Here is a 27,661-nt window from a genome sequence, read left to right as displayed (position 1 = left end):
CTTCTTTCTCTACTTGGAGACTTATCCCTTCCATGATCATTTCTCTTCCTCTCTTACTACTTAATGTAAAGCAACCTTGGGATAGTGAAAAGTGCTACAGAAATGTATCATCATCATCATCATCGTCATCGTCAACAACCTTCACTCAGTCGGAGTAGTAATGCGAAAAGCTTTTGCCTAGCTACAAACATATGGGCTTTATTTACTGAAACAGATTTTTCAATTTTAAGTGACATCAGTTCAATATCAAAGCAAGACCAGACCAGTATTATAAATATTGAGCTGTCAAATATATATAAGGAAGGAATAAAACATGATGGACCACACTGTTATAGGATTAAGTCCCCTCCCAAGACATGACTATTTTCTAATACCAACATGTTCTGAAGCATTTTAATCTAGAATGTAATTTATTTCAGATTACCATAATGTTATCCATTTATATTTACAATCAATGTTATGGAACGTCTGTGGGGGGGAAAAAAAAGTCTCTCTATAGAAAGAATATTTCAGAACAGCTTTATTAACAAAGCTGTCAGAGCTTTATAGAAATTTGGGCTTTCTGTTGCAAATTTGAGCAAATCCTGGCCTCATTTATCTCATCCAGACATACTCAGCCATCCCAATGTGGCTCTCAGACCTGTGGAGATGAGTGGCGCTTTGCATCAACAGCACCGTGTCCTTATTATTCAGCAACTGCTGTAAGCGTGTAAGACGACTTCCATTTATTAGACAAAAAACATGCTAAACCATAATAAATGAAACAAAGTCAATATTTGGTGTGAGACGACTCTTTGCTTTAAAAAAAAAAAAAATAGTAGTCTGAGCTCCAGTGAGTGCAGTTTTATGTGGAAATGAGCTGTAGGTTTTACTGAGCATCTTACAGAACCAGCCCCAGTTCTTCTGGACACTTTGAGCGTCACACTCGCTTCTTCATTTTGCGCCAAAACCCAGCAGCCTTCATTATGTTTTCTTTTTTAATCTGAAAAGTGGGCTCTTATGGAATCTGCTGCTCAGATACAAACTTTTTCTTTCCTGTAACGTTTAATTTTGTGCTGGAAAATAAACCAACGTTTGGACTCTAAAATGCTTTGACTCGATAGTGTAGAAATCATAAAATAGAAATCTATAACAAAGTTTGTATGAAAAATAAAAAATAAAAACAGGGTGCCTCAGACTTTGACAGTACTGGACGTAAATATACACATCCCAATTTTGTGCTCGTCCGAACAGGCTTGGGAGACCGCATAATACAACATCAACTCATCAGACCATCCAGCCAAAGCTGACTGAAGGACTTAATAAGTCTGTACGCGTTGTATTTGCTTGATGATTACTGCTTTATAATAAAATACATGGAGCGGATTTTCATCTCATCTCATCTCATTATCTGTAGCCGCTTTATCCTTCTACAGGGTCGCAGGCAAGCTGGAGCCTATCCCAGCTGACTACGGGCGAAAGGCGGGGTACACCCTGGACAAGTCGCCAGGTCATCACAGGGCTGACACATAGACACAGACAACCATTCACACTCACATTCACACCTACGCTCAATTTAGAGTCACCAGTTAACCTAACCTGCATGTCTTTGGACTGTGGGGAAAACCGGAGCACCCGGAGGAAACCCACGCGGACACGGGGAGAACATGCAAACTCCGCACAGAAAGGCCCTCGCCGGCCACAGGGCTCGAACCCGGACCTTCTTGTTGTGAGGCGACAGCGCTAACCACTACACCACCGTGCCGCCCTGAAATGTGGTCATCCCTGCATAAGGAGAGGGTCATTTAAGATTAATGGAAGGAGTCTCCAGATTCAGGGATTCGTAGGTCAGCTTTCCACCATGGGAAGATCTTCAGGCCAGAAATATGTTGCTTTGCAGTGCTGCATTTTTATTGAAAGGCTTCAAGAGAAAGTGACTTTGTGACCGTTTATCGTTGTTATCAGTGGTAACAGGAACTAACTGGTTTTGTAGACGTTCCACAACATTAAATATAGCAATAAATGGATAAAAAAGTATGACATGTCATTCTTTAATAAATAAAAACAGTAATTGTTGTCAAATTGCTGTGGTACCAGTGGAATAAAAGATTTACACGCTTATTTTCCTATAACATTTCCTTTTGTGTTTTATTCCTTACACAGTCCCATGTACACGTCAAAGATTTGTATATTTGTATATCTAGCATTTTTGTTACATGTTAGACAGTAGCTATGATACATAACTTTTATGAACCATCATTAGCAGCTTGCAAAGGCTTCGTAATATTATCATCATCATCATCATCATCAACAACAACTGTGAGCTACTGCTCACTTCCGTACCCCCCCCCGCTTATATCAGAATGCAAGCAATCAAAGGAATAGGACACTTCTTATGAATGTTGCCTTCAACAAATAATGAACCCTGAAACAAGTAAGTAAAGAGCAGTGTCTCTCCCCAGGGATTTCACATAGCATCCTGGGAAACTGCCAATTTGAAATCACATTTTGCTTCTTGAAATAGCGTCAAAATCCAACCTATATGTTTTGTAAATACATTCAGTCGGTAAACAGGAAGTCAATGTGGGACAGACCTGAAAACGGTTGTGGCAGCGGGGGCGTGGTCAAGCATCGGTCTGTGACAGGAGGGTGGAGCCGGGGAAGGTGAGTGGCAGATTCGCTACACCTGACGGTAATTAACCTGTGTTTTGTGTGTGTTTTCCCAGTAAACCGCTCCCTATTTTAAGAGGCTGAGAGAGAGCAGAGGGAGCGCGACCCGGGAGTGGAGGCTGAGAGTGTGTCTGTGTGCTGCGAGTTCTTTTAGACTGAAAAGTTTATTAATAAAATACGCTGTTACTACCTCCCAAACGTTGTCCTGCCGTCCTCTGTGCTCCACCCACGCATTGTCCGCGCTACAGTGGTGCCGAAACCCGGGAAAAGGTGGAGCACCAGTGCTACAGCTCCATGGAATCCTCCCCGTTCGCGGACTTGGTCCACGCCCTCGCCACGGCTCAGCAGAGCCAGCACCAGGCACTCGTCACGCTCCGAACGGAGCAGGAGCGCCGCTTCGAAGCCCTGGTGCTGGCTCAACAGGAAGATCGAGAGGCGTTCCGGCGGCTCCTCGCGTCGGCGGGGTCCACCAGCGCCCCGGCCGCGGGCCCGTCTCCCCTCACTGTGACCAAGATGGGCCCGCAGGACGACCCCGAGGCTTTCATCACCTTGTTCGAGCAGGTCGCCGAAGCCTCGGGGTGGCCGATGGAGCAGCGCGCGGCGCGCCTCCTCCCCCTCCTGACTGGAGAGGCGCAGCTGGCCGCATTACAGCTCCCCGCCGACCGCCGGCTGGCCTACGCTGACCTTCGCCGGGCCGTCCTCCAGCGCGTGGGGCGCACGCCGGAGCAGCAGCGCCAGCGCTTCCGCGCGCTGCGGATGGAGGAAGCCGGCAGCCCGTTCGCGTTTGGCCAGCAGCTCCGGGACGCCTGCTGGCGGTGGCTGAGGGCCGAAGATCGCGACGCCGAGGGAATCATCGACCAGGTGGCGCTGGAACAGTTCGTTGCCCGCTTACCAGCCGGAACCGCGGAGTGGGTCCAGTGCCACCGCCCGGCGTCGCTGGATCAGGCCGTAGGACTGGCGGAGGATCATCTGGCGGCTGTACCGGCGGCAGGACAACGGATGACATCGTCTTCTGTCTCCTCTTCTCTCTCTCTGTCTTCCCCCCCTCTCTCTCTGTCTTCCCCCCCTCCTCCCGTGTCCCGTCCTCGCCCCATTCCCCCACCACGGAGGCGGGGGCCGGCCCCACCCCAGCCGGCCCGCCGCACCCGTGGTGCCCTCCCGTTTCTCCCTTCTGTGTCTGTCTCTCCCCCCCCTCAGGTGAGTGAGCCCCAGAACACAGTTGCAGAGGGGAGGCCCGGGCCGGTTTGCTGGCGCTGCGGGGAACCGGGCCACCTGCAGCAACAATGTGCAGCGATGGAGGTGGGGGCGGTGGTGCGGATCCCCGACGCGCCAGAGGCTGCCCTCGATCGGGCCGGAGCGTATCGCATACCGGTAAGTGTACAAGGGGCTACATATCAGGCGTTGGTGGATTCAGGCTGCAATCAGACCTCGATCCGCCAAAGCCTGGTGCAAGACGAGGCATTGGGGGGAGCACAAGGGGTGAAGGTGTTGTGTGTGCACGGGGATATTCACAGCTACCCGTTGGTGTCAGTCCACATATATTTTAGAGGGGAAAAATCTATAGTGAAGGCGGCGGTTAATCCTCGCCTTACCCACTCTTTGATCTTGGGGACCGATTGGCCGGGATTTCGGGGTTTAATGGCACGCCTAGTAAAGAGTGGGTCCTGCCGGTTGACGGGGGAGGGTCCCGGTGTCGCTTTGGCTGGAGCGGCGGTCGCAGAGCCGTCTACATCACCTCCGCGACAGGGGGAGGAGCCGCCGGCCCCTCCTCTTTCTATTGGGGAATCCCTCGTGGATTTCCCACTGGAACAATCGCGAGACGAGACTCTGCGACACGCGTTTGACCAAGTGAGAGTAATCGATGGTCAAACGCTCCAGCCGAACGCCACCCCGTCCTTCCCCTATTTTTCCATTTTGAAGGATAGATTATATCGAGTGACGCAGGACACTCAGACGAAAGAGCGAGTCACCCAGTTATTAATTCCAAAGAGCCGCCGGGAATTGGTATTCCAGGCGGCCCACTTTAATCCCATGGCTGGACACCTCGGGCAGGATAAGACACTCGCCCGGATAATGGCCCGATTCTATTGGCCGGGGATTCGCGGCGACGTCCGTAAGTGGTGTACGGCGTGCCGCGAATGCCAGTTAGTAAATCCAGCGGCCATTCCAAAAGCGCCCTTGCGCCCCCTACCATTAATCGAGACCCCGTTCGAAAGAATTGGGATGGATCTCGTTGGGCCATTAGATCGGTCAACACGAGGGTACCGCTTTATATTAGTCCTGGTGGACTATGCAACGCGATACCCGGAAGCGGTGCCTCTTCGCAATATCTCAGCACGCAGTATTGCAGAGGCCCTCTTCCACGTCATCTCCCGGGTTGGAATCCCGAAAGAGATTCTGACTGACCAAGGCACCTCGTTTATGTCACGAACACTGAGCGAACTGTATGGGCTACTAGGTATTAAGCCGATCCGCACCAGCGTTTATCACCCACAGACGGACGGTTTAGTTGAACGGTTCAATCGCACCCTCAAGAATATTATTAAAAAATTCGTAAGTGAGGACGCACGTAACTGGGATAAGTGGCTCGAACCCTTGTTGTTTGCAGTGCGAGAGGTCCCCCAAGCCTCCACGGGGTTTTCCCCGTTTGAATTATTATACGGGCGTAAGCCGCGCGGCATCTTAGATGTACTGCGGGAAAATTGGGAGGAGGGACCTTCACAGAGCAAAAACGAAATTCAGTACGTTATGGATCTGCGCGCAAAACTCCACACGCTCACCCACCTAACTCAGGAGAATTTGCGGCAGGCCCAGGAACGGCAAGTCCGCCTGTACAACAAGGGCACGCGCCTTAGAGAGTTCACTCCGGGAGAGAAGGTACTCGTCCTGTTGCCCACATCGAGCTCCAAATTAATCGCCAAGTGGCAAGGACCCTTTGAGGTCACACGGCGAGTCGGGGACGTCGACTACGAGGTTAGGCGAACGGACAGGGAGGGGGCGCTACAGATCTACCACCTCAATCTGCTGAAACTCTGGAATGAGGAGGTCCCCGTGGCGTTGGTGTCGGTAGTTCCGGAGAAGGCGGAGCTGGGGCCGGAGGTCCCCAAAGGGTCATTGGCATCACGTACCTCTCCGGTCCCCTGTGGAGACCACCTCTCCCCGACCCAACTCGCGGAGGTCGCCCAGTTGCAGGCCGAGTTTTCGGATGTGTTCTCGCCCCTGCCCTGTCGCACGAACCTCATAGAACACCACATAGAGACGCCCCCGGGGGTGGTAGTGCGTAGCCGCCCTTATAGACTACCCGAACACAAAAAAAAAGGTGGTTCGGGAAGAACTTCAGGCCATGCTCGAAATGGGCATCGTCGAGGAGTCCCACAGTGACTGGAGCAGCCCAGTGGTCTTGGTTCCCAAGGCCGACGGGTCGGTCCGGTTCTGTGTGGACTATAGAAAAGTCAACGCGGTGTCTAAATTCGACGCATACCCAATGCCTCGTATTGATGAGCTGCTCGATCGACTAGGCACGGCTCGCTTTTACTCGACACTGGATTTGACGAAGGGATATTGGCAGATCCCCTTGACTCCATTATCCCGAGAGAAAACGGCCTTTTCCACACCGTTCGGCTTACACCAGTTCGTCACACTTCCGTTTGGGCTGTTTGGGGCGCCCGCTACGTTTCAGCGGCTGATGGACCGAGTCCTCCGGCCGCACGCCACCTATGCGGCCGCGTACCTAGACGACATCATCATTTATAGCAATGACTGGCAGCGGCACCTGCAACACCTGAGGGCCGTCCTTAGGTCGCTGAGGCGAGCGGGGCTCACAGCCAACCCGAAGAAGTGTGCGATTGGGCGGGTGGAAGTACGGTATCTGGGCTTCCACTTGGGCAACGGGCAGGTGCGTCCCCAAATTAATAAGACTGCAGCGATTGCGGCCTGCCCGAGGCCCAAGACCAAAAAGGGGGTGAGACAGTTCCTGGGGCTGGCTGGCTACTATCGTAGGTTTATACCTAATTATTCGGACGTCACCAGCCCGCTGACTGACCTCACTAAAAAGGGGGCACCAGATCCGGTCCAGTGGACGGAGCAGTGCCAGCGGGCTTTCTCTGAGGTAAAGGCTGCACTGTGTGGGGGGCCACTCTTACACTCCCCTGACTTCTCTCTCCCTTTTTTGTTGCAGACGGATGCGTCGGACAGAGGGCTGGGGGCCGTTTTGTCCCAGCAGGTGGAGGGGGAGGACCGCCCAGTCCTATACATCAGCCGCAAGCTGTCAGTGCGTGAGGGGCGCTACAGCACCATTGAGAAGGAGTGCCTGGCGATCAAGTGGGCGGTCCTCGCCCTCCGTTACTACCTGCTGGGGCGCTCTTTCACCCTCTGTTCGGACCACGCGCCCCTCCAGTGGCTCCACCGCATGAAGGATGCCAACGCGCGGATCACCCGTTGGTATCTGGCACTCCAACCCTTCAACTTCAAGGTGGTCCACAGGCCGGGGGCGCAGATGGTCGTGGCGGACTTCCTCTCCCGTCAAGGGGGGGGGGAGTCGGCTGCGGGCCGGACGGGCGCCCGGCCTGAGTCGGGCGGTGGGGGTATGTGGCAGCGGGGGCGTGGTCAAGCATCGGTCTGTGACAGGAGGGTGGAGCCGGGGAAGGTGAGTGGCAGATTCGCTACACCTGACGGTAATTAACCTGTGTTTTGTGTGTGTTTTCCCAGTAAACCGCTCCCTATTTTAAGAGGCTGAGAGAGAGCAGAGGGAGCGCGACCCGGGAGTGGAGGCTGAGAGTGTGTCTGTGTGCTGCGAGTTCTTTTAGACTGAAAAGTTTATTAATAAAATACGCTGTTACTACCTCCCAAACGTTGTCCTGCCGTCCTCTGTGCTCCACCCACGCATTGTCCGCGCTACAACGGTATACACGGTATAGAACCCCAAGCTGAAGCTCGGTACCAAATATCAAGCAGTTGTGATTTGTAGTTGCTGAGAAAAGTGTTGTGAAAATTTTGTAAATCCACGCTATATATGTTTCATAAATACATTCAGTCGGTAAACAGGAAGTCGATGTGCGACAGACCTGGAAACGGTGCACACGGTATAGAACCCCAAGCTGAAGTTTGGTACCAAGTGGCTACGATTTGTGGTTGCTGAGAAAAAGGGTGTTTTGGATGGACGGAAATATGGACGGACAGAGGTAAACCAGTATACCCACCTCCTTCAGAGCGGGCGTATAATAAGTTCAACTTATATAGTGCCTTTCACACACCCAAAGTCGCTTTACCATCAATCAATCAATCGCGTAGCTACCTACAGTCCCACCAAAAGGCGCACAAGGGTATGTCCCAAACCAGCTGCACAGTCATCACGATGCCACCGGGCAACATTGCTTGGAACACCGCACCATGGATCCACAAACTAGGCACAGAAGCACCTCCATGCAGAGCACTGGTATGTCCCAAACCACCTGCACAGCCACCGCGACACCATTGGGCAACATCGGTCGGAACATCGCGCCAAACACAGAAGCACCGCCGCCCTGGATAACCCCGATGTTAAAAGAGTAACGAGCTCACTGCAGTTCACAGCAAAGAGCACAGGCATCACCCACAGCGGACCAAGGCCTGAAGGGAACCGACGCCCAAAACTCGGTACAGAGCTACACGACAATCGGTGGACAAAACATTCAAACAAAAAACAAACATCAAGCCACACAAACACAAAAACAACCTATCATACAAATCTCATCTCATCTCATTATCTCTAGCCGCTTTATCCTGTTCTACAGGGTCGCAGGCGAGCTGGAGCTTATCCCAGCTGACTACGGGCGAAAGGCGGGGTACACCCTGGACAAGTCGCCAGGTCATCACAGGGCTGACACATAGACACAGACAACCATTCACACTCACATTCACACCTACGGTCAATTTAGAGTCACCAGTTATCCTAACCTGCATGTCTTTGGACTGTGGGGGAAACTGGAGCACCCGGAGGAAACCCACGTGGACACGGGGAGAACATGCAAACTCCACACAGAAAGGCCCTCGCTGGCCACGGGGCTCGAACCCGGACCTTCTTGCTGTGAGGCGACAGCGCTAACCACTACACCACCGTGCCGCCATAGCCAAAATCATTTAGTTTAAAATATAATATGCTAAAATTGGAACAATACTACACACTGATTTACCGGTATAAAATGTTTTTGGCTCAATATCTCCAGTGAGATATTAGATAAGGATCATTCTGACCTCTGTTTACAACTGTACTGTTTTTAACTGAAATAAATGTGGTTTAGGTCAACAGGAAATCCATTGCAAAGCACTGCAAATATCAGGGCGTTTAAAGTGCGTCAGTGAAGTTTAACAGGAACCCCAGAGCCCAGGTTTGTGGTTAATGGACTGAGAACCAGCCGATCTATGATTCCCAGTGATCTATAGGCCTACATGAAGACAAATAAGAGAAATATGTTTTGTTCAAATGCAAACTGGAATAATAACTCAAAAAAAATGTGATGAGATCTCAACACCTTCCATGTCTTCCTGGATTACGTGTTGTGAAATGTAACCCTTCATCCCATTCTATATAGAACAGGGTTAAATAAGATGAGATTTATTCCTCTGAACAAACTCAAAATGTGAGCACGTCAAGCAGCTTAAGCCGACCAATCGGCCATGTTTCCTGCTTGACAACGAGATGTTCCTCATGCTCAGGAAGGTAACGTACCTACATGTGGAAGCAAAGGCTTGCTTAAAACCCAATTCGCCGCATTCCTGCTACGATGGCCCTGTTGCCTGGCAACATGAAATTGAGTGTTGCGGTCTCAATGGTGTGCAGTGTATGTTAATGCTCTGGATGACGTGTCCAGCACTCCCCCAGTGTGGGGTCGAAGGTCATGAAGCTTCCAAAGCAGTGCACAGGGGGCACATTTTGCAAACAGTGCTTACTCTGTTGCTGTTTTTTTTTTTCCCTCCCTCCAGTTTCCAGGCTAATGCATGATGGCATTTTTTAAAACCGACTCAAAATAACAGGGCAACAGCCCCCCAATTATACTTCACATGAGCAAATGGTAATGCTGACTCATTTTAGCCTGCATCTGCAATATGAGAAAAGGTTAGTAGTTCATACAGAGGACAACGTTGTTTCAGTTGCATTATCCTCGTAATTTCATTACGTTTCTCTCAGACAATGGCGCTGCTCCCTGTCGTTTTATGATAATTTTGCCATGCAGATAGGGTCGAATCTTTTGTTCAGCCTGTGATGAGCTCAGACAGCGAGATTGTTCATCTCAGATTGATTTCCATGCAAAGTCAGTCAGCTGTTAAATCCTCTACATTTTGTTATGAATGCATTCGAACAGCATTATTCACCAAAATTACGTCTCCGAGAACTAGACACTCACCGGCCACTTTAATAGGAAACTGTTCTTGATCCTAAGATCCCTGTTCTTGGCTGTAGGAGCGGAACCCAACGTGTTCTTCTGCTGTTGCATGCCGAGATGCTTTTCTGCTCACCACGGTTGTAAAGAGTTACTATGGTATATCCTTCCTGGCAGCTCGAACTGCTCAATCTGTCCATTTTCCTCAGACCTCTTTTATCAACAAGATGTTTCCACCCACGGAACTGTCAATGCTCAGTCAATGGTTTTGTTTTGTGTGTGAAAACCCCAGGAGGTCAGCACTTTGCGAAATACTCAAAACCAGTCCGTGTGGCTCAAACCAACACCTATGCGCCACAGTGAAAGAAAAGTCATACTTTGTGACCACAATGTTTCCCGTTCTGGTGTTTGAACACTGTGAATCTTGATTTGTATCTGCATGAGTTTATGCTGATTAGAGAACTGCATAAGGTGTATGTAGGGGTGTTCCTAAAAAAGTGGCCAGTGAGTGTATCTTCCAGCTATAGACAGTATCAAATCATTGTACGATCATGCCGGCGGTTTCTACTAATTAAGTGGCTTTGCGTTCCTTCCTGAGACAAATTCTGATGTTATTGATATTACGATGTACTATTGTTCTTCGTGTCATTATTATTATTATTATTTTAGATCTGTTATCTCTGAGGCGCAGTGTGTTAATGTACGAGATTAATCAAGGTTTCACAGCACTGCGTATGAATGAGTTTAGACATCGGGTGTCTTCTATCAGCACCAGCTATCAAATCCAGGTGTTTTTTTTTTTTTGTTATTGTTGTTGAATGTGTAAGACACCCGTCACATTACACTCGCTCCTGGTCTTGCCTAAGCTGATTATCTGTGTGTGTGTGTGTGTGTGTGTGTGTGTGTGTGTGTGTGTGTGTGTGTTTGTTTACAGGCTGCACTGCTCCAGAAGTGGTGCCACTGCATAAAGGATATAATGAGCAGCTTAAGACAAGCCTGGGGAGAATATGGTCTGTTTCTCAAAAAGATAATTAAACCAGTTCTGCTGAGCTCTTGCTGACTAAACCTTTTTCTGAAGCTTTTTTATGCATACAGGCTAAACTCGATCTTTTTTATCTTTTATCGTGACTGGAGTAGTAGTGTGTGCTTCGAGACGAATGTCGGTTGCACTCTTGAGCCCTAACATTAACCCCAAACCTCCTGTTCAACCGTGGCTCTCTCTTTTCATCCTAGAACTATGTGAACAAAATGTAAATATCACACTTAAAAGACAACTCATCCTCCATTTTTCACACTGAGTAAATCAAACAGCATGTGGTTATATAACTGAGTAGCGCAGCTGTGTATGGGACTGATGTGCGTGGTTAATCTGCCAGCGGTTGTTCACCCAGGCTTGCATTTGTTTGCGGATCACGTGCCGCAGACCACAGTGACGGGTCCTGCTGCCCGTTCCCATGGAAACCTCCCTCCCTTTTCCCTTGGTCCCTCTCCGCTCGTAAAAAAGTGTGTGTGAATAGGAAATAAGGCTAGAAGAGCACACTGTAGATGGGAGCACAGAGCGTCGGCAAAGGGCCTGAGTATGACACCCAGCCAACATGAGCACTCTTATGTAGATCTGCTCAGTTATACTTCATGAATTGAGCTCAGCATGAATATTTAACCAGGCAGACATTTGGAACGAGATGTTCAAAAAGGCAAATATGGTTACGATAACCAGGGGTCCACAAACTTTTGACCAAATAGTGTAACATCAGAGCAGGGCTGGACAAATGATGCATCTGTTATCGAACCCACCAAGCGAGTAAAAGTTGCCGCCCAGTCCAATTTTCTCATATTCGAGTCAACTGAAAAGTAGCAGCTCAAGTTAATTGAGAGCGTATGTTAAGCTCGTTAAGTTGATTAATACGGACTCAGGTGAAAGAATGAAGAATATGACTTACAATGAAGATGATGACTGTGCCGAAATAGTCCTTATCCTCGCCTGCTAAAATTTCTAATGTAGCAAATCGTGTGTCTGTGAAGGTTCTCAATCATCCAGGTCATTGTAAATCGTAGGTGCTAAAGAAGGCAACTGGACTTGCTTGAAATCCTTGAGGACGTTTTTAGATTAGATTAGATTAGATTAGATTAGATTAGATTAGATTAGATTAGATTAGATTAGATTAGATTAGATTAGATTAGATTAGATTAGATTAGATTAGATTAGATTAGATTAGATTAGATTAGACTTTGTCATTGCACATGTCACAGGTACAAGACAACGAAATGTAGATTGCATCTAACCAGAAGTGCAATATACATAAATATAAATGTACAGGAATTACAGGGTATGGAATGGTATAATAGATATCGTATTTACAGTATGTACAAAATGTGCAATATGAATGAACTGTAGTGCAATGGTATTATATATAGATATTTGCAGTATATACAAAACTTGGTATGAAAAAACAGTAGTGCAAATAGTGATAGTACAATGAAGTCAGTTCAGGTCAATTCAGTTTGGTGGGGGTTGAGTGTGTGTGTGTGGGGGGGGGCGTGGAGGGCGGAGTTCAGCAGTGAGACAGCTGAAGGGAAAAAAAAAAAAAAAAACCTGTTCCTGAACCTGGTGGTTTGGGGCCGAAGGCTCCTGTAGCGCCTTGCAGAGGGCAGGAGAGTGAACAGTTTGTGTGCTGGATGGCAGGAGTCTTTGTTGATGTTTATGGCTCTCCTGAAACATTGCTTCCTGTAGACATCCTCAACAGCAGGAAGTGAGGCTCCCACAACATGCTGGGCGATCTTCACCACCCTCTGCAGTGCCTTCCAGTCCAAGACAGAGCAGTTCCCATACCAGACTGTAATACAGTTGGTTAGGATGCTCTCAGTGGTACAGCGGTAGAAGTTCACCAGGATGTCTGAAGAGAGGTGGTTTTGCTTCAGAGTCCTCAAGAAAAAGAGATGCTGGTGAGCCTTCTTGACCAAGTTGGAGCAGTTGGTTGTCCAGGTGAGGTCCTGCGAGATGTGGATCCGCAGGAATTTGAAGCTGGTCACACGCTCCACTACTGCACCATTGATGTGGATGGGTGTGTGTGTGTGTCAGCATTCCTCCTGATGTCCACAATGAGCTCCTTGGTCTTATTGGTGTTGAGCAGCAGGTTGTTCTCGCTGCACCACACAGCTAGGCGGTCCACCTCCTCCCTGTAGGCTGACTCATCGTTGTCCTTGATGAGGCCCATCACTGTGGTGTATAGACCCTTTTCAGTCACGTGACCTTCGTAAACGCGACCGCCATTTTGGACATGTAGTGGACTTTGGCTCGAATCAGTTTGAATGCGAGGAAGGCGACAAACGAAAAACATAAAAGAAAAAGGAGCGAGATACAGAAAACACCTTCACTATCCAGCGACGTAGGGCATTTACAGGGCGAGCAGAGGGAGAGGTATTTGCAAAAATTGAGGTTAGCAGGCTTAGAGAACGACGTTTACCTGCTTCCACCAGGACTGTTCACTGACGTACGGAAGTACACGAAGCCCTCGTCTTTACCTGACTTCGGCCCACATGATCTGTATACCTATGTCGTTAAAAACCCATCGCCGGGGGCGTCGTGGCTCGGGTGGTTAAGGCGCCGTGCCATGAATGCGGGCGACCTGGGTTCGGTTCCGGCCCGAGGTCATTTCCCGATCCCTTCCCGTCTCTCTCTCTCCCGCTCATTTCCTGTCTCTGCACTGTCCTGTCCAATGGGGGTGCAAAAAGCCCCAAAAAATATCTTTAAAAAAAAAAAAAAAACCCATCGCCATACACATACACGCCAACGTCCGAGGTTCCGGAGCGCGCTCAGGAGTGCTCCGGCCGAGGTTCCGGAGCGCGCTCCGGCTTTACTGGATTTACTAGTTTACTGTAATTATGATCCGGCAGCTATTTACACCGGATCCAGTGTAAATAGCTGCTGGAGCCAACGTCCGAGAATTAAGCAGCGCGCTCTGGCTTGCTCGCCCTCAAATTAAGCAGCGCGCTCCGGCTTGCTCCCGGAGTGCTCCGGCCGAGGTTCCGGAGCTCGCTCCGGCTTGCTCGCCCTCAAATTAAGCAGCGCGGTCTGGCTTGCTCACCCTCAAATTAAGCAGCGCGGTATGGCTTGCTCGCCCTCAAATTAAGCAGCGCGCTCCGGCTTGCTCCGGAGCAAGCCGCTTAATTTGAGGGCGAGCAAGCCGGAGCGAGCTCCGGAACCTCGGCCGGAGCACTCCGGGAGCAAGCCGGAGCGCGCTGCTTAATTCTCGGACGTTGGCTCCGGTAGCTATTTACACTGGATCCGGTGTAAATAGCTGCCGGATCATAATTACAGTAAACTAGTAAATCCAGTAAAGGAAAAACTTGAGACTGAAAGGTTTTAACAGTCATCCAAATGACTGAACGTAAACATTGCTACAGTAACATACCAGCTATGATGTTGTTGACATTAGCTAGTCAACAATAGCTACTACAGAAGAACAAAGAGGTTACAATGGGTTATTTTAGCCTATTTGGTTACACACTCGCCGCCACAGAATGTTAACAGCAATGTAATGCCTTTTCTGGCTAATTTTATTCGTCTTACCTCCAACAAAGTGGTCACTACACAAGCGTTGGTATGCCGAGGGCTGCCAATCTGTTAATGGCCGCTATCCATCTTCTCTGTCGGGATCCGATAAAATGATAACCCTTGCCTTGTTTGTTGATGGTTACTACATCCAGGTGCACAACAATATAGTGGCATGATGGAAGTCTTGCTGAAAATAAACACTTTCTTTGCTGCCGTTCCTCAATGCTGGCTGTGCTAAACTACTGGTAGTACACGTCCAAAATGGCGGCCGCGTTTGTTGTGACGTCACGTGAAAAGGGTCCATAGCTTCCTGTAGACGTTATGATGGTGTTAGTGTAATGTACAGGTCTGCAGTCATGAGTAAAAAGGGAGTAGAGGAACAGGCTCATCACACTGCCTTGTGGTACACCGGTGTTTAGGATGAGGGTGGAGGAGCAGTGATGGTCTAAACGAACATGTTGGGGCCTGTTGGTTAGAAAATCCAACAGCCAGTTGCAGATGGGAGCACTGATGCCCAGATCTGTGAGTTTGGTGATGAGCTTATAGGGGATGACAGTGTTAAATGATGAACTGAAGTCTATGAACAGCATTCTGGCATATGTGTTGCCATTATCCAGGTGCGAGAGGACAAAGTGCAGTGCTATGGAGATGGCATCTTCTGTGCTCCTGTTCTTGCAGTAAGCAAATTGGTGGGGATCCAGGGTGGGGGGAAGACAGGATTTGAGATGTGCTTGGACCAGCTGCTCTAAACACTTTGTAATGATGGAGGTGAGTGCTACTGGATGGTAGTTGTTGAAACATGCTGGAGTGGAGTACTTTGGTACTGGCACGATGGAGGTGGTCTTGAAGCAGATCGGAACAACAGCATGGGCCAAAGACATGTTGAATCAGTCCGTCAGGACCCCGCCAGCTCACCAGCACATGCTCTGAGCACACATCCGGGGATGCTATCAGGGCCTGCAGCTTTATGTGGATTGATCCTGCTCAGCACTGCTTTGACATCAGTAGGGGAGAGTGTTAGGGGTTGGTGGTCTGTAGTCAGCCTTGCCCTGGATGCAGACTCCTGGTTGTCCTTCTCAAACCGAGCATAGAAATTGTTGAGCTCGTTGAGAAAGGAGATATCAGAGGATGGGAGGGAAGGGTTGTTGGACTTGTAGTCGCTGATGACCTGAATGCCTTGCCACATACGTCGGGGGTTGGGGTTGGAGAAATGCTCCTCAACCTTCTGTTTGTAGCAGTCCTTGGCCTTCTTGATGCCACACTTCAGGGGCAGCAAGGTGGTGTAGTGGTTAGCACGGTCGCCTCACAGCAAGAAGGTTCCGGGTTCAAACCCAGTGGCCGGCAAGGGCCTTTCTGTGTGGAGTTTGCATGTTCTCCCCGTGTCTGCATGGGTTTCCTCCGGGTGCTCCGGTTTCCCCCACAATCCAAAGACATGCAGTTAGGTTGACGTGGGGCGGCCTTGGGCTGAGGTGCCCTTGAGCAAGGTACCGACTGACTGACTGCTCCCCGGGTGCTCTGGGCTGCCCTCTGCTCTGGGTGTGTGTGCGTGTGTTCACTGCTTCAGATGGGTTAAGTGCAGAGGATGAATTTCACTGTGCTTGCAGTATGCATGTGACGAATAAAGGTTTCTTTGTACTGTAGGCTTGTACATCTCCTGATCTGAAGGCAGTGTTGCGGGCTTTCAGCAGTAGACGGACATCTCTGTTCATCCAGGGTTTCTGATTTGGGTACAAGGTGATCAATTTCTGGGTGGTGACACTGTCTATGGTGGTGGTGATGTAGTCCAGTACAGAGGAAGCGTAGCTCTCAATGTCTGTGTGGGAGTGACAGGTTGCTTGAATGGCAAACATATTCCAGTCTTTGTGTTTGAACTGGTGCTACAGCACAGAGTCTGTCCCCTCTGGCCACAATTTTATTGTCTTCATTATGGGTTTCACACGTTGGATGAGTGGTGAGTACTTAAGGGTGAGAAACAGAGAAAGGTGATCTGACTGTCCTACAGTGGTGCTTGAAAGTTTGTGAACCCTTTAGAATTTTCTATATTTCTGCATAAATATGACCTAAAACATCATCAGATTTTCACACAAGTCCTAAAAGTAGATAAAGAGAACCCAGTTAAACAAATGAGACAAAATATTATACTTAGTCATTTATTTATTGTGGAAAATGATCCAATATTACATATCTGTGAGTGGCAAAAGTATGTGAACCTTTGCTTTCAGTATCTGGTGTGACCCCCTTGTGCAGCAATAACTGCAACTAAACATTTGCAGTAACTGTTGATCAGTCCTGCACACCAGCTTGGAGGAATTTTAGCCCATTCCTCCGTACAGAACAGCTTCAACTCTGGGATGTTGGTGGGTTTCCTCACATGAACTGCTCGCTTCAGGTCCTTCCACAACATTTCCATTGGATTAAGGTCAGGACTTTGACTTGGCCATTCCAAAACATTAACTTTATTCTTCTTTAACCATTCTTTGGTAGAACGACTTGTGTGCTTAGGGTCGTTGTCTTGCTGCATGACCCACCTTCTCTTGAGATTCAGTTCACGGACAGATGTCCTGACATTTTCCTTTAGAATTTGCTGGTATAATTTCAGAATTCATTGTTCCATCAATGATGGCAAGCCGTCCTGGCCCAGATGCAGCAAAACAGGCCCAAACCATGATACTACCACCACCATGTTTCACAGATGGGATAAGGTTCTTATGCTGGAATGCAGTGTTTTCCTTTCTCCAAACATCACGCTTCTCATTTAAACCAAAAATTCTATTTTAGTCTCATCCATCCACAAAACATTTTTCCAATAGCCTTCTGGCTTGTCCACGTGATCTTTAGCAAACTGCAGACGAGCAGCAATGTTCTTTTTGGACAGCAGTGGCTTTCTCCTTGCAACCCTGCCATGCACACCATTGTTGTTCAGTGTTCTCCTGATGGTAGGCTCATGAACAGTAACATTAGCCAATGTGAGAGAGGCCTTCAGTTGCTTAGAAGTTACCCTGGGGTCCTTTGTGACCTCGCCGACTATTACACGCCTTGCTCTTGGAGTGATCTTTGTTGGTCGACCACTCCTGGGGAGGGTAATAATGGTCTTGAATTTCCTCCATTTGTACACAATCTGTCTGACTGTGGATTGGTGGAGTCCAAACTCTTTAGAGATGGTTTTATAACCTTTTCTAGCCTGATGAGCATCAACAACGCTTTTTCTGAGGTCCTCAGAAGTCTCCTTTGTTCGTGCCATGATACACTTCCACAAACATGTGTTGTGAAGATCAGACTTTGATAGAACCCTGTTCTTTAAATAAAACAGGGTGCCCACTCACACCTGATTGTCATCCCATTGATTGAAAACACCTGATTCTAATTTCACCTTCAAATTAACTGCTAATCCTAGAGGTTCACATACTTTTGCCACTCACAGATATGTAATATTGGATCATTTTCCTCAATACATAAATAACCAAGTATAATATTTTGTCTCATTTGTTTAACTGGGTTCTCTTGATCTACTTTTAGGACTTGCGTGAAAATCTGATGATGTTTTAGGTCATATTTATGCAGAAATATAGAAAATTCTAAAGGGTTCACAAACTTTCAAGCACCACTGTATATGGGGGAGGTGTGTAACTTTGTAAGCTCCAGCTATGTTGGAGTAAACATGATCCAGTGTCTTATTTCCTCTTGTGTGGCAGGTAACATGTTGATGCAGTCTGGGAAGTACTGTCTTCAAGTTGGAGTGATTAAAGTCACCCGCAAAAATAAAAGCAGCCTCTGGGTGCATTTCCTGCTGTTTGCTAATAGCTGCATGCAATTCTCCCATTGCAAGCTTAGCATTAGCATCTGGTGGTGTATATACAGCAGTAACTATAACTGATGTGAGTTCTCTTGGGAAATAAAAAGGTCTACATTTAACCATGAGAAACTCCACGTTAGGTGAGCAGCGTCTCTCGGCGATAACAGAGTTTGTACACCAAGCTCTATTTATATAAATGCACAAACCTCCGCCTCTGGTTTTGCCGGAGCCATCTACAGTCCTATCTGCACGGTGAGTGTAGTGTCCTGCTAACTCAATAGCACTGTCCGGAAAACTGCTGTTTAGCCATGTCTCTGTAAAGATCATGACGTTGGAGTCCATAATCCATTTATTGTTGGTGATGAAGAGTCGTAGTTCATCCATTTTGTTTGCCAGAGACCGGACATTCTCAAGGAAAATGCTGGGTAAAGGAAGCTGATGCGGTGTTAGTCTTAGCTTAGCTCGTAGTCCCCCTCGTTTACCCAGTCTTTGTTTACGGTTCCGACGCCGTCTGTGAGTACTTCCGCCCGGCTGGAAAGAGTGAGGAGCCTCCGGTGTTCTGGAGATCTCCAGGATGAGTTGAAGATTGGCAATAAAACTGTTGGAATTTCATGATCCAATGTCCAAGAGCTCCTGTCTGCTGTAAGATGTTAAAGCAGTGCTGTACTGAATGAACAGTCCAGTAAGGAGCAGATAAAACACCGCTAATTTGCAAAATCTGGAGAGACGCTGAGCCTCGTTTTGTCCACACGCCACCATCTTGGTCAGATAAGTTTCACCCACGTTTCACCTCTCATCCAAAAGGCTTCTTCTGTTCTGCTTGACTCGTGAGGAGTTCCAGGTATTTATCTTCTAGTGGACTAAAATCAACCCTAAGGAGAGTCATTGAGGTCACAAGTATCGCATGGGTCAACACAAATTGGGGGTCATTAGGACCTTACATCACAGGGTTCAGAATATTCCTACAATGGTGGTGGGAAAAGAGAAGAAGTAAAAGCACATCAAGGAAGTACTTCAGAAGTGCGGGTATCCCAACTGGGCTTTCGTCAAGACCAGAAAAAGAAACATAACGGACAGGGAAGAAAACAGCAACAAAACGCAAGAACAGTCATTCCCTACATTTCGGGGGTATCTGAGAAACTCAGGAGGATCTTCTACAAACACAATGTCCCTGTACACTTCAGACCCAGTAACACTCTGAGGCAGAAATTGGTCCACCCTAAGGACAGAATACCCAGACACAAACAGGACAATGTAGTGTATACAAACCAATGCAGTGACGAATGCACAGACCTGTACACTGAGGAAACAAAACAACCGCTTCACAGGCACATGGCTCAACACAGGAGAGCCAGTTCCTCAGGCCAGGACTCTGCAGTCGATCTCTATCTCAATAACAAAGGACACTCATTTCAGGACTGCAATGTACGCATTTTAGCCAGAGAAGACCAGTGGTGTGAAAGAAGAGTAAAAGAAGCCATCTTTGTCAACCTGGAACGACCATTGCTGAACAGACGAGGTGGTCTGAGACACCACTTATCAGCCACCTACAATGCAGTCCTTGGCACACTTCCCAGAAAACTCAATACACATCCACACCAAGACTCAGCTGATTTCAATGACTCGCATGATGGCAGAGAAAGCCAGTGACCCACAGATCACCCTAACGATCCTCTAGGCTGCTAACACCGTTCACACCCGGCCTCCAGTGACCCTAACACCTACAGGATGACTGAGAGGGTTAACAACCCATGTGATCTCAACGACTTTCCTTAGGATTGCTTTTGGTCCACTAGAGGATAAATACCTGTTACTCCCTGCTAGTCAGACAGAACCGAAGAAGCTTTTCAGATGAGAGGTGAAACATCTTCAAGGATTTCAAGCAAGTCCAGTTGCCTTTTTTAGCACCTATGGTTTAACAAATCGTTTGCGCAACATCAGCAAAAAGCTGTGTCATGTGGTGTTCTGGTTTCTCTAGGCTTGTGCAATACACACCATTAGTGCGCCAGGATATCATGACGCAATTTTTCCATTTATTTCATACGACCTAACCTGCCAACCTTTGCAATTTAACATCGGAGTATGCTAGTACAAGTTATCACTCAAGTTACCCGAGTTATCACTTTCTGTCCCCAATATAAATGTGAGAGGAGCCAATATTAATATTAATCTGGAATGATCTGCGCAGTGTTTTCAATGCTCTGATATTAACCGACACCAACTGAAAGCTTATCCCCCTTCCTGCATCTCATGTGCTCTAAAGACTTACATTGAGCCCTTGCTTTCTGTCACAGTAAATTCTGAAATTGACAAATATGAAATAAAATAAAAGTCTATCAAGGCATGATCAACTTAGCTACCATTTGACAAGTGCTATATACAGTTAACATTAATATGAATAGGCATGAAACAATTCACCCACTTCACGATTCAGTTCAATTCACAGTACTGGGTTCACAAGTTGATTTTTTGATGATATTTTTGGAAAAAAATATTAAATGAAAATTTCATTATAAAAAATGCAACATTTATTTTCCTATTCTTTATCAACTCAAATATTCATTTTGTTAAATAAAAACACCTTTGTTCCACTTTCTTAATAACCAACAATAATTATTTAGTCACATTTGTAAAAGGTTGGAGTAAAATATAAAAAGTTAACAAATAAAAGTTCGAAAATGCCCATGACCATCTGTACTCCCTCCATTTGCTTCTCTTTTCTTTAGTTTCCAGCAGTCTGTAAAAAGAGAGCTCCGATTTCTTGTTAAATCTTGTTGTACAATCACACAACAGCTCTTTCACATTTTAGATCTGCTTTTTGTGTGTTTTCACACCATTAGAGCTGTGTTACGTCCACCTCGAGTGAAGTCACATGCATTCCTGCTATTGTACATTATCTGCTGTCTAAATAACACAAAGCTTGGAAAAAACTAAAAGATTACACAGCTTAATAATAATAATAATAATAATAATAATAATAATAATACAACCCCGATTCCAAAAAAGTTGGGACAAAGTACACATTGTAAATAAAAACGGAATGCAATGATGTAGAAGTTTCAAAATTCCATATTTTATTCAGAATAGAACATAGATGACATATCAAATGTTTAAACTGAGAACATGTATCATTTAAGGAGAAAAAATAGGTGATTTTAAATTTCATGACAACAACACATCTCAAAAAAGTTGGGACAAGGCCATGTTTACCACTGTGAGACATCCCCTTTTCTCTTTACAACAGTCTGTAAACGTCTGGGGACTGAGGAGATAAGTTGCTCAAGTTTAGGGATAGGAATGTTAACCCATTCTTGTCTAATGTAGGATTCTAGTTGCTCAACTGTCTTAGGTCTTTTTTGTCGTATCTTCCGTTTTATGATGCGCCAAATGTTTTCTATGGGTGAAAGATCTGGACTGCAGGCTGGCCAGTTCAGTACCCGGACCCTTCTTCTACGCAGCCATAATGCTGCAATTGATGCAGTATGTGGTTTGGCATTGTCATGTTGGAAAATGCAAGGTCTTCCCTGAAAGAGATGTCGTCTGGATGGGAGCATATGTTGCTCTAGAACCTGGATATACCCTTCAGCATTGATGGTGTCTTTCCAGATGTGTAAGCTGCCCATGCCACACACACTAATGCAACCCCATACCATCAGAGATGCAGGCTTCTGAACTGAGCGCTGATAACAACTTGGGTCGTCCTTCTCCTCTTTAGTCCGAATGACACGGCGTCCCTGATTTCCATAAAGAACTTCAAATGTCGATTCGTCTGACCACAGAACAGTTTTCCACTTTGCCACAGTCCATTTTAAATGAGCCTTGGCCCAGAGAAGACGTCTGCGCTTCTGGATCATGTTTAGATACGGCTTCTTCTTTGAACTAGAGTTTTAGCTGGCAACGGCCGATGGCACGGTGAATTGTGTTCACAGATAATGTTCTCTGGAAATATTCCTGAGCCCATTTTGTGATTTCCAATACAGAAGCATGCCTGTATGTGATGCAGTGCCGTCTAAGGGCCCGAGGATCACGGGCACCCAGTATGGTTTTCCGGCCTTGACCCTTACGCACAGAGATTCTTCCAGATTCTCTGAATCTTTTGATGATATTATGCACTGTAGATGATATGTTCAAACTCTTTCCAATTTTACACTGTCAAACTCCTTTCTGATATTGCTCCACTATTTGTCGGTGTAGAATTAGGGGGATTGGTGATCCTCTTCCCATCTTTACTTCTGAGAGCCGCTGCCATTCCAAGATGCTCTTTTTATACCCAGTCATGTTAATGACCTATTGCCAATTGACCTAATGAGTTGCAATTTGGTCCTCCAGCTGTTCCTTTTTTGTACCTTTAACTTTTCCAGCCTCTTATTGCCCCTGTCCCAACTTTTTTGAGATGTGTTGCTGTCATGAAATTTCAAATGAGCCAATATTTGGCATGAAATTTCAAAATGTCTCACTTTCGACATTTGATATGTTGTCTATGTTCTATTGTGAATACAATATCAGTTTTTGAGATTTGTAAAGTATTGCATTTCGTTTTATTTACAATTTGTACTTTGTCCCAACTTTTTTGGAATCAGGGTTGTAATAATAATAATTTCATTTTTTATTTCTTCAAGTCAAATCATAAAGTTGTTCAACGATTTATCACCATACAATATATTATTAAATGCCTATTAATTAACTATATTTATTAGGGATGCATTCAAAAGATTTCCGCCAACAATGGCGGGGGGTGCAACTTCATTTTTGGCTGATCTTGATTTGAAAATAATTAAACAGACCAAGAATAAAGTATCAAATCTATTCCTTTACAAATGTTCATGGTAATGATAATTAGAATATGAGTAAATAATTGGTATTTTTTAAGACACTAACACTTTGAGCAGTAGATCAACAGTGGAAATGTCAGCCAAAGAAAATATTTTGTTTTTTAATTTTTTTAAATTTTTTTTTAATTAACTGTGCATTACTGTGGAATCACTGCAGAGTTTTCACAAATGCCACTGCCAGCAAGCAGCTCCCGACTCCACAGTCGATATTATTATTACACCCTTCATATTCTCCTTAAACCTGACAAGGTGGCAATGTCATTTTTTAGGCTATTGGTTCTGGATGATTAAATCATAGGCCTGGGTGTCAGGGTGTAGGCACTTATGGATGCAAGCACAGGGGAGAGCGGGTGTGTCGCAAACTAATAACCAAATCCAATACAGCAATCTGAATATAGTCGGGGATGGACAAGGGTCGGTCGATTCACAAACAGAAATGTCAGAGGGCAGGCGAGTAAACGTAGTCAGAAATAAATTTAAACAAAGTCAAAAGCACCAGAAGTCGGGCAGAAAGTCAGAAGGCTTGGTTTGATCAGGCACGGGGACACAGAACAATACTTCGCGGTGAGTGAGTGTGAATGCTGGGCTTATTCACACTCAAACAGGTGTACTTCCTAGAATTCTCGAGAGGTGCTGGGGTGCTTGGGAAGTGTAGTTCAGAGCGGCCATGTTTGGAGGCTGCTCCGAGCTCAGGTTTTCAGTGCAATTACTGATATTGGGCGATAAAACAATAATGATAATTACAGAAATAGAATTTCCCTCAGGCGGCATGGTAGTGTAGTGGTTAGCGCTGTCGCCTCACAGCAAGAAGGTCCGGGTTCGAGCCCCGTGGCCGGCGAGGGCCTTTCTGTGCGGAGTTTGCATGTTCTCCCCGTGTCCGCGTGGGTTTCCTCCGGGTGCTCCGGTTTCCCCCACAGTCCAAAGACATGCAGGTTAGGTTAACTGGTGACTCTAAATTGACCGTAGGTGTGAATGTGAGTGTGAATGGTTGTCTGTGTCTATGTGTCAGCCCTGTGATGACCTGGCGACTTGTCCAGGGTGTACCCCGCCTTTCGCCCGTAGTCAGCTGGGATAGGCTCCAGCTCGCCTGTGACCCTGTAGAACAGGATAAAGTGGCTAGAGATAATGAGATGAGATGAGAAATATAACAAATGTTTGATAACTGCTCGATAGAATTAATTTCCATGCTTAGATAAGGACTGTGATGTTGACGTGATGACATGTTGAATTTTGTATAACTGATATCATTTTGTTTACACTCCATATTGAGAGGATCCCGCTGGCTTTCTGTTGCTGTATTTTGATTTTCTGTCATGATTCTGAAAAGTGTCGCCATGGTAGGTCAGTGCTGCTGCATCAAGAACTGGTAGGTCACACCGTCGTTCAAGGAAAAAACTGGACAATGGAATACTGGTTTCTTCACCTTTCTTATGTGTGTGTGGGGGGGATCTGAACTCACGCATCAGTAGTGCACGAGACCACTACAGTTCACAACATGGCAGATATGTAACTTTTTTATATTAATAATGTGAGGAATCAAACCCACTGCCCATGTAGGACTCAAAAAAAAAAATCAATCACATACCTGAATGTTTTTGGAAGTTTTGTATTTAGGTTGGTTTAATAATTGGACCAAAAATAAGAAACTTTACCTTTGAAAGTATTGCTGCCTTCACATGCGATCGGAATGATGGTAGATACGAGTTGCTGACTTGGAAGTTGCACACAAACACCTCCTGAATTCTTAATTTCGAGTGGGAACTTCGGAAATAATATTGATACCCGAGTTCCCAAGTTGGGATGACCTTCAAACTTTCAACATGTGGAAAAGAGGATAGCTTCTTTATTGTATAGTACGCTTTTTTTTTGCGGAATCAAAATAGGACTCTTACGTCCGCCATTTTTCATTTTGCTCTTACAACAAAGCACTTAAACATGACATACATCACAAGTGGGAAGTAGGACTTTCTGTCTAGCACATGAAGGCAGCACATGAAGACTGCTCTAGCATAAACCATAATTAACTGTCTGGTTTCTTCAACTTTCACTCTGGAGCAAAAAATCAGCCTTTAGCCTTGAAAGAAATAATGATTTGACGTTTATCATGATAATTATTGATATCGACTGATATGAAATATTTTATTGTCATAACGTTTTTGGCTATATCACCCAGCCCTATTAAATCCATCCATAGATTATCTGTAGCCGCTTATCCTGTCCTATAGGGTCGCAGGCAAGCTGGAGCCTATCCCAGCTGACTACGGGCGAGAGGCGGGGTACTGTACACCCTGGACAAGTCGCCAGGTCATCACAGGGCTGACACAGACACAGACAACCATTCACACTCACATTCACACCTACGGTCAATTTAGAGTCACCAGTTAACCTAACCTGCATGTCTTTGGACTGTGGGGGAAACCGGAGCACCCGGAGGAAACCCACGCGGACACGGGGAGAACATGCAAACTCCGCACAGAAAGGCCCTCGTCAGCCGCTGGGCTTGAACCCGGACCTTCTTGCTGTGAGGCAACAGTGCTAACCACTACACCACCGTGCCGCCCCTTATTAAATCATTAATCATATTTTTTTTTATATTGGTAAATTAAGCAAGCATGGCAAAATCAATTATTCACAAGCCTCGTCTTCACACAGTAAGTAGATCCGGCTTGAACCTGCCGAGGGTCTCAGGAGAGTTACATAATAACATTGCGCTGCACTTTAGTTTGCTTGGGTTTGTCAGTGTTTCCAGGAAACCTGCCTGATTCTGAAATGATCAATCGGTCGGCCGTGAACACTAATTAATCCACCGAGATAAATCATTCAGACCACGCACTGGCCGATGTGTGTAGCGCAACAGGTTTGGGGATTCAGAAGTACGTGCTAGAGTTACAGCACTGAGGGGCGTGGACGCCCCTCCTACTCATTCATAGGTTTTTCTGTATTGTGACTATTTTCTACATTGTAGAACAATACTGAAGACATCAAAACTATTAAATGATATATGGAATTGGGTGGTGAACAAAAAAAAAAAGTGTTAAAAAAGCAAAATATGTCTCGTCTTTCAGATTCTTCAAAGTAGCCACCGTTTGTTTACCTCGATGACGCTTTCCACACTATTGTCATCATCTTACCCAGCTTCATGAGGTCGTCACCTGGAACGCTTTTTGATGAACAGATGTGCCTTGTCAAAAGTTAATTAGTGCAATTTCTTGCCTTCTTAATGCGCTTGAGATCAAACAGTAATTAATTATTCTATCTACATTCACTGGATATGAGCAATTGCACGCTCTGATTGGCTACTCTACTACTTGGATATCAGCTCATATAACGTTAGGAGAGAAAAACAAAATGGCGGAGCGTCTTGCTGAACCAACCGAGGACAAAATAAAAACTACTCGAAAACAAAACCCCAAAAATACAAAAAAAAAAAAACAAGGAATGAAAGTATTTGATGGTAAGAACTTTTTTTTTTCCAAAGAATTATTATTATTGCATTTTTCACAAATTGCTCCTGTCATTTCACCAGTAGAAATGATTTTGTTGAATATTTTGTATAACGTTTTCATTTATCGAAATTGCAAAAAATAAAAATGCTCCGTTTCTCAAAATCCAGTGAACGTGGATAGAATAAAGCAGCTATTCCACTCAATTTTGTCGTACAGCTCATGTACGACTCGATTTCGTGGAATAACTGTTAAATAGCCTTCTTCTTCTTCTTCTTTTGGCTGCTCCCATACGTTCGGGGTCGCCACAGCGGAGCTGTTCTGCACGTTTGATTAGGCATAGGTTTTACACCGAATGCGATCCTTTGAAACAGTAAATCGATAATAATAAAAATACAGTAAATAGCCCTATCCCACACCACAACTGTAGAAATCCATAGTATGTCAAGAACCGCTCAACTAGGGCGGCACGGTGGTGTAGTGGTTAGCGCTGTCGCCTCACAGCAAGAAGGTCCTGGGTTCGAGCCCAGTGGCCGGCAAGGGCCTTTCTGTGCGGAGTTTGCATGTTCTCCCCGTGTCCGCGTGGGTTTCCTCCGGGTGCTCCGGTTTCCCCCACAGTCCAAAGACATGCAGGTTAGGTTAACTGGTGACTCTAAATTGACCGTAGGTGTGAATGTGAGTGTGAATGGTTGTCTGTGTCTATGTGTCAGCCCTGTGATGACCTGGCGACTTGTCCAGGGTGTACCCCGCCTTTCGCCCGTAGTCAGCTGGGATAGGCTCCAGCTTGCCTGCGACCCTGTAGAACAGGATAAAGCGGCGAGAGATAATGAGATGAGATGAGACCGCTCAACTAAGAAAAGAGAAACGACATCATTACTTTAAGGCATGAAGAAGTGTCTTTTAATTCATAAAAATAAAGAAAAAACATTGAATTAGAAAGTGTGTCCAAACTTTTGACTGGTAAACACTAAATGGAAAGTAGAGCTTCTTTTCTTTCAAATACTTGTCCATAAATCGCTGAGACTCTAAAT

General features: G+C 46.2%; 1 protein-coding gene across 4 annotated transcripts in view; it reads right to left on the bottom strand.

The window, feature by feature from the left end:
• Positions 1-27,661, bottom strand: part of ncam1b (neural cell adhesion molecule 1b) — a 335,812-nt gene that overhangs the window by 173,927 nt on the left and 134,224 nt on the right. The window lies entirely within an intron of this gene.

This window comes from Neoarius graeffei, chromosome 17 (genome assembly GCF_027579695.1).
Source record: "Neoarius graeffei isolate fNeoGra1 chromosome 17, fNeoGra1.pri, whole genome shotgun sequence".
NCBI lineage: Eukaryota > Metazoa > Chordata > Actinopteri > Siluriformes > Ariidae > Neoarius > Neoarius graeffei.
The sequence above is the reverse complement of the archived record's forward strand: the minus strand, read 5'-3'. Positions and strand labels throughout refer to the sequence as shown.